Below are 8,832 nucleotides of genomic sequence, written 5' to 3' on the forward strand. Positions count from 1 at the left end.
CCTCCCCTGAGGCTTCCATTTTTGAAAAATTTGGCCCCACCCATCATGGCTGAGAAGGCCAGATGACAAACAGGGTGGGAACACAGCTCCACACATCAGCAAATAGTCTGCCCCTAATCACACCCAGAGACAAAGCCCACCCACCCGAGGGATAAGAATCAGCTCCACCTACCAGTAGGCAGGCAACAGTCCCTCCCATCAGGAAGCATATAACAAGCCCCTGTATCAATCAACTTCACCCACAAAGAGACATACACCAGAAGAAAGAGAGGCTACAACCCTCTAGACTGCAGAAAGGAGACCACACAAAAAGATCTTCAAAATGAAAAGTCAGAGAAACATGAGTCAGATGAAGGAACAAGACAAAACCCCATAAGAACAGCCTAATGAAGTGGAGATAGGAAACCTGTCTGAAAAAGACTTTAGAGTAAGGCTGGTAAGGATGATCCAAGATTTTGGGGAAAAAATAGAGGCAAAGATCGATGAATTAGAAGAAACATTTAACAAAGGAATAGAAGAGTTAAAGATTTAACAAGCAGAGATGATCAACACAATAGCTGAAATAAAAAATGCAGTAGAAAGAAACAATAGGATAATACAGGAGACAGAAGAACAAAAAAGCGAGGTGGAAGACAAACTGGTGGAAATCGCTGATGTGGAACAGAATAAAGAAAAAAGAATGACAAAAATTGAGGACAGTCTAAAAGAACTCTGGGACAACTTTAAATGCACCAACATTCATATTATAGGCATGACAGAAGAAGAGAAAGATAAAGGGCCAGAGAAAATATTTGAAGAAATAATAGCTGAAAACTTCCCTAACATGGGAAAGGAATCACTCACTCAAATCCAGGAAGCACAACGAGTACCATATAGAATAAAGCCAAGGAGGAACACACCAAGACATATATTAATCAAACTGACCAACATTAAAGTCAAAGAACAAATATTGAAAGCAGCTAGAGATAAGCAACAAATAACATACAAGGGAACCCCAATAAGGTTATCGGCTGATTTTTCAGCAGAAACTCTACAGGCCAGAAGGGAGTGGCACAATATACTTAAAGTGATGAAAGGAAAAAACCTGCACCCAAGAATACTCTACCCAGAAATGCTTTCTTTCATATTTGAAGGATAAATCAAAACCTTTATAGACAAGCAAAGGCTAAGAGAATTCAGCACCACCAAACCAGCTTTACAACAAATACTAAAGGAACTTCTCTAGGCAGAAAGAAAAGGCCACAACTAGAAAGAAGATTACAAATGAGGAGGCTCACCAGTAAAGGCAAATATTAGTAAAGGTAGGAAATCATCCACACACAAATATGCCACCGAAAGTGGCAATTGTGAGAAGAGCAGGGTACAAGTGCAGAATCCTGGAAATACATTTGCAATTAAGAGACCAGCAATTTAAAACAATATTGTGTGTATATATAGACTCCTATACCAAAACCTCATGGTTACGACAAACCAAAATTCAAACACAACACTAAAGATAGTCATCAAACCAGAAAAGAAGAGAACAAAAGGGAAGAAAAAAAGTCCAAGAGATAAAGGACCAGAGAAAATCAACAAAAACAAATCCAAAACAATTAACAGAAGGGCGATAAGAACATACATATCAATAATTACCTTAAATGTAAATATACTACATGCTCCAACCAAAAGACATAGACTGGCTGAATGGATACAAAAACAAGACCTATATATAGGCTGTATAAAGAAGATGTATATATACACAATGGTATATTACTCAGCCATAAAAAGGAAAAAAAATAATGCCATTGGCAGCAACATGGATGGGACCTAGAGATACTAAGTGAATTTAGACAGTGAAAAACAAACATCATATGATATCACTTGTATGTGCAATCTAAAAAAAAGATACAAATGAACTTACTGCAGAACAGAAACAGACTCATAGACTATGTAAACAAAAATATGGTTACCAAAGTAGACAGGTGGTATGGGGGGAGGGGTAAAATGGGGATTTGAGATTTGCACATGCACACTGTATATTGAATGACTGGCCAATGGGGACCAGCTGTACAGCACAGGGAACTCTACCCAATCAATATTCTGTGATAATCTATATGGGAAAAGAATCTGAAAAAGAATGTATGTGTGTATATGTGTAACTGAATCATTTTGCTGGATAGCAGAAATTATCACAACTTGTAAATCAGTGAACTATAGTTCAATAAAAATTTTTTTAATGGGGGAAAAAGCCAGGGAAGGTTATTATCAGGCAAAATTACAAAACCAGGAATAATTATACTACATTAATACGGCATTCCAAAGGGGTAAAAGGTGAATTTTTCCAATGTACTAGCTTCAAAGTTCAAAGAAAAAAAGAGGCAATCAGCTGCTTTTCATCAAAAGCAGCTATGTATTTCACATAAATGTGGATACACAAGTATAATTCACAATTTAAAAAAAAAAGAAATGTAAGATTGACACACAGGTACATTGAAGTCTGATTCTCTTACATTTCCCTTTTCAAAGGGAGAATATATTTGTAATAAAGCCCTTGCACCCTTTTACAGGTCACTACAGGGAAAGATACCTTTTACTACAATACAATAGCGAACTATAAGCAGCACACCATCACAGTGGTTAACCCTGGAAAGGCTGGTGTAACATCCAACAGTGACTGACATCCTACAGAAGACAAACTGGTAAGACTAGATGAAAGCCTGATACAGCACTCGTCAAAATACAATTTTCAATTTGTAATTCACAAATAAAAAAATCCCAAAAGGTTTCTCAGTAAAAGTACTGAGACAGATTGAGAAAGTAATTGCAAACTGGACTTTAGCAGTGATTTCAACATAGTCTGCTCTTTCACAGATTCTGGAGGAGAGTTAGGAAATGCACAGATCAGTATATTGCAAGGCTGACATAGTGGTTCATTTTCTTTCCAATAAGTTGAGATGTTTATTACTGGGTGGTGGACCTGGTGGCCATCTGGTCAGTGAAGTCTTTCTCAGTTGCCACCTGGGCTTTCTTGAGTTCTTTCTACAAAAGTGAGTTTTTGAACTTTTAGCATTCAATTCTAGTCCTAATTGTTCTTCCTAGAAGCAGATAGCAACACTGAATGCTCAACCAGTGCCATTGCCGAAGTTCTTCTCTCTAGATTTAGATGAATCATAACTTTTAGCAACTCTGTAAATTTTGGGGAAAGCACTTGTGGAATCCGAGGTAATCTACCCTGCCTGATTTCACGCCATTGGTCTCAATCTCTGGGAAGAAGCTACACCAGCAGCACTTATCACTGTGAGGGCAAGGGCAAAAATACCCACTTTTGGTAGATGATTATAGTTCTCCTGCACAACTTCATTTGCAAGAAAACAGCTATCACCCTCTTCAACTTGTGGGCTAGAGATCCTTGTTACTTGCCCAAGGTCACCTATTTTAAACATAGCTTTGTTGGCTGCACCATCATCTTCATCTCCTTCTTCAGAGGTAGCATTTGGGATTGAAGTTTGATATATGAAAATATTACTAGGCTTTATATCCATGTGAACCAAAGACATTGAATGAATATACCTCAAGCCCCGGCCAACTTGCAAAAGGAAATCCTTCAACTTGGTTTCTGTAAAGTAACTCATGCTTCTGTAGTTTTCATTTATGCCATTAGCTAAACTTACATCATTACAATATTCATTCTGTATAAGCACATGATCATCTTCTGCCTGTGCAGAGAAATATCACACCACATGGGAATGTTGTCCAAGCACTGCATGAGCATATACGTCTCTCAAAGCGTTCTGCTCACCAACAGAGCCAGCTAATGGCCTTTTTGATCACTTAATGCCCATAAATGCATCCATCCAGCCTCTTGACACATTTAAACACAGAACCAAATTCTCCAGAGCCAGTCTTCTCTAGCTCCTGAAATTCTGTTGTACACCTGTGACTTCATATTGCTTTCAGTAACTGCAAATCTTTTAGTAGGTCTCGTTTCATCTTCAAACTCAAAATCAGGAGTTCCTGTCGTGGTGCAGTGGTTAACGAATCCTACTAGGAACCATGAGGTTGCGGGTTCGGTCCCTGCCCTTGCTCAGTGGGTTAGCGATCCGGCGTTGCCGTGAGCTGTGGTGTAGGTTGCAGACGCGGCTCGGATCCCGCGTTGCTGTGGCTCTGGTGTAGGCCAGTGGCTACAGCTCCGATTCAACTCCTAGCCTGGGAACCTCCATATGCCGCGGGAGCGGCCCAAGAAATAGCAACAACAACAACAACAACAAAAGACAAAAGACAAAAAGACAAACTCAAAATCACTGGCTTCCATGTCTTCACCACAGGAATTGTGCCAATATGTTCTCTTTCTTCTACGACACTGTCCTGAGGAATGGAGCAATACAGAATCTGTACTAAAAGGATTAATATTCAGTTGAGTCTGTCACAAGTCAGATTCCCTTTTTCCTGATTTTTCTGTATCCATGAATAGAGAACTACCATGGAGTTTAACAGAGATGGAATCCATTCCTTGAGCTTTATAGAGGAAATTCTTGGGGGTTTGCGCACTGTGGAACAGCCACGAATTGCGTAAGGTCTTGTGGGGAGGGGTGCTTGGTGGGGGGGCAGCAGCGATCAGGGAGCCCCTTGCCGCCCATGCCCCCTCTGCAGTCCCTGGGGCCTCCGCAGTGCACCTGCTAGAACAAGCTGTCCAGAAAGTAGGCGGCCAGGGACTTGGCCGGCAAAGAGCAATAGCCCTCCTACTCCCATGAGTCGCCCTCTGCCCCGCCACCTGCAGAGTTGGGGCCGGGTGACTGCCCTTCAGGAACACGCCCTCCTCCAGCTCCCCATGGCTGTCTGGCCAGGGGAGTGGAAGCGCTGGGGCGCAGGCTCTGTGCGGCTCTGCGCACACACCAGCAGTGAGCCGGGATCCTTAAAGGCCGAGTCTTCCCTATGCTGTGCCGCTGCCTTCTCCCCCCCTCCCCCCCTCTCCCCCCCCTCCCCTCCCCCCTCCCCCCTCCCCTCCCCTCCCCTCCCCTCCCCTCCCCCCCTCCCACTTCCCCTCCCACCACTACCACCACAACTACTACTATTACTGCCACCATCTGAAGGGGGAGAAGATCAGTTTCTGCCTCAAGGCACAGGAGGCCCCAGCGGGGTGTGGCTGCTGCCAGCTGAGGAAGCTCATGGCACCCCTAGGGCTGGGGCAGAGGACCCAAATATGTTTTAATGATAGTTTTTTTTCCTGAGAAAGTACTGCAGAATGCTGGGGAAAGCTATTCATGTGGAAAATGGCATTGTCTTTCACCATATGATATAAAACAATTTGGAGTAGATTAAAAGCTGACTTATATAAGGAAAAACTAGAAATATTTTAGACTACAAAATTACTTTGGGTAGGGAAAGATTTGAAACCAAAAACTACCAGGCAGGAAAAGATTGTTAAACTTGACTATATTTAGAATGTGTAGACATCAAAAGACACCATAAAAAGAACGAAAACGTTGGGCACAAAGTAACAGAGTTTATTTTGGAGACATGGAATCAAGATAGGACCAGTATCCAGATTAGATGAAAAACCTCTACTAATCTTGGAAGAAGAGAGGCAGCCTAGCTGAAAAATGGGCCAAAGTCTTAGTGAATTTCACAAAGAGAAAAATCTGTGTGCCATATAAACTTGGAAAAAGATATTTAATTTCATCATTATTAGAGAATTGTAAAGTAAAACTACACCTTCCTCTCCAAATTTATGAGATTGGCAGAAATCTGACAGTATCAGGAACCAAGAGTTGTAGATTATCAGCAACCTCTTCCACTGCTTGTGAAGTTAACTAGCATGATTGCTTTTAAAATCAGTGGGCATGATCCAGTAACCTTAAACAGGATTTTGGCCCACATGATCTTTACCCTTCTGATCTTATGTCTAAATATTTTCAATTGGAGTTCCCGTTATGGCTCAACAGAAAGGAATCTGACTAGGATCCATGAGAAGGCAGGTTCAATCCCTGGCCTCACTCAGAGGGTTAAGGATCTTGTGTTTCCATGAGCTGTGGTGTAGGTGATAGACGAGGCTCAGATCTCGGATTGGTTGTGGCTCTGGTGTAGGCCAGTAGCTACAACTCCAATTCGACCCCTAGCCTGGCAACCTTCATATGCTGTGGGTGCGGCCCTAAAAAGACAAAAGACACTAAATATATAAATAAATAAATATTTTCAATTACTTGGTAGAGGGATTAAGATTACTCATTAGATGATCTTAAAATAGGAAGATCATCCTGGAGCCCAAAGTAATAATAACATGGGCCTTTAAAAATGGAAGAAGAAGGCATAAGTCAGAGAGATGCCAAGAAAGAAGAATGTGGATAGATATGAAGCATGAGAGGAACTTCATTGCCATTGCCAGCTTTACAGATGGAGGAAGGAGACCACAAGCCAAACAATAAAAATATTCTTTATAACTGGCTGACAGCCAACAAGGAAACAAGGGCTTGAGTCCTCCAACCACTAGAAACTGGATTCTGCCATCAATCTAAATGAGCAGGGAAATAGATAGTTACCTAGGTACCTCGAGAAAGGAATGCAGCCCTTCCGACACCTTGATTTTAGCCTGGTGAGACCTGAATTATATCTTTGACCCACAGAACTATAAGGTAATAAATTTGTTTTGTTGAAGCTGCTGTGTTTGTGGTAGTTATTACAGCAACAGTAGGAAACCTCAGAACCAGCTATTCTCCACTCATTAGCCCAGGGAACATAATTATACAGCAAAGAGAGTGGACCCACATTCAGCTACAAAAAAACATGGACAAATCTCAAAAATAATGTCAAGCAAAAGAACCAGGACCAAAAAAGAAATGATTATAAGCTGTATGATTTGATTTATATAAAGCAGCTGATAACATCAAACTGTATTTGTTTGTGGATATTGTACTTGGGTTGTAAAACTATAAAGAGATACCCAGGTACTAATACCTGGAACCTATGGATTGTTCTTTATCTGACAAAAGAGACTTTTTAGAAGTGATTAGGTTTAGGATTTTGAGATGAGGGGATTTTTCTGGATTATTCAGGTGAGCCCTGAAAGAAAATACATATGTAGAAAAATTTCCTTTTTTTACAGTTTTTCCAAAGGAAGAAAATATTGGCAATATGCTCCTGGAATTACTTTATTCTGAGAAAAATAGACTGGGAACTGAAGAGTCAAATAAATATCTAATAGAGGAGTTATTTGATGCTATGGATATTTCATGCAATGGAAATGACAAAAAGTGGGAGTCATAATACTCATATCAGACAAAGTAGACTTTAAAACAAAGGCCATAAAGAAAGATAAAGAAGGACATGATTTAATGATAAAAGGATCAATTCAGCAAGACACTATTACACACATCAATATATTTGCACCTAATATAGGAGCACCTAGATACATAAAACAAATTCTAATGAGCATAAAGGGAGAAGTTGATGGGAATACAATAATAGTAGGAAATGTTAACACCCCCACTCACATCAACAGACAGATTTTCTAGACAGAAAGTCAGTACGGCAACAGAAATCCTAAATGACACAATGAAAACAATTACTTGTAATTGATATTTTCAGGACATTATATCAAAAAAAAAGAATATATATTGTTTACAAGTACACATGGAATATTCTCTAGGATTGACCACATACTGGGCCACAAACTAACCTCAACAAATTTAAGAGTATAGAAATTATTTCAAGCATCTTCTTTTACCACAATTGGCATGAAACTAGAAATAGGAGAAAATTTTGAAAAAAAAATGACTACATGGAGACTAAAAGCCATGCTACTAAAAACCAAAGTGTCGACTGGGAAATTGAAGAGTATATTTAAAAATTAAAAATGCCATGAAAAAAACAAGTATCTTGAAAACACAACCATATACAATCTGTGGGATGCTACAAAAGAAGTTTTTAGAGGGAAGTTCATAGGGATACAGGCCTTTCTCAGAAAACAAACAAATATCAAATAAACTGTCTAACCTACCACCCAAGATAATCAGAAAAAGAAGAACAAACAAAACCTAAAGTCAGCAGAAGGAAGGAAATAATAAAGATCAGAGAGAAAATAAATAAAACAGAGGTTGTAAAATAATAGAAAAATCAATAAAACCAAGAGCTGCTTTGCTGAAAGGGTAAACAAAATTAACAAACCTCTGACCAGGTTCACCAAGAAGAAAAGAGAGAAAACCTAAATAAAGGAAGAAATGGAAAAGGAGAAAACTCAACAGATACTGCAAAAATATTTTGAAAAAAATGAGATTACTACAAACAATTATATGCCACCAAATCTGACAACCTAGAAGAAATGGACAAATTTCTACAGCTCACCAAAATTAGGAGTTTCTGTTGTAGCTCCACAGGTTAAGAGCCTGACACAGTGTCAGTGAGGATTCAGGTTCAATCCTGGTCTTGCAAAGTGAGTTAAGGATCTGGTGTTGCTGCAAGCTGTGACATAGGTCACAGATAGAGCTCAGATCTGGCATTGCTGTGGCTGTGGTGTACGCCAGCAGCCATAGCTCTGACTGGACCCTTAGCCCAAGAACTTCCCTATGCCACAGGTGCAGCCCTAAAAAGAAAAAAGAAAGAAAAAAAAGTGTTCTTTATCAGCCATCATATCTTTGCATTTTGTTTGTTTGTTTTTATTTTTTATTTATTGTTTTTGGTTTTGACCGTGCCCATGGCATACAGAAGTTCCCAGCCCAGTGCTCCAACCTGAGCCACAGCAGTGGCAATACCAAATCCTTAACCACTAGGCCACCAAGGAACGCCCCAACTTTGCATTTTTTTTAATCATCCCCTACTCTTATCCACACATGTCATCAGGAAGAGGAATAAAAGTATTTG

General features: G+C 39.9%; 1 pseudogene; it reads right to left on the bottom strand.

Moving 5' to 3' along the window:
* Positions 2,881-5,146, bottom strand: LOC100736609 (annotated as a pseudogene).

Source organism: Sus scrofa, chromosome 10 (genome assembly GCF_000003025.6).
Source record: "Sus scrofa isolate TJ Tabasco breed Duroc chromosome 10, Sscrofa11.1, whole genome shotgun sequence".
Lineage (NCBI taxonomy): Eukaryota > Metazoa > Chordata > Mammalia > Artiodactyla > Suidae > Sus > Sus scrofa.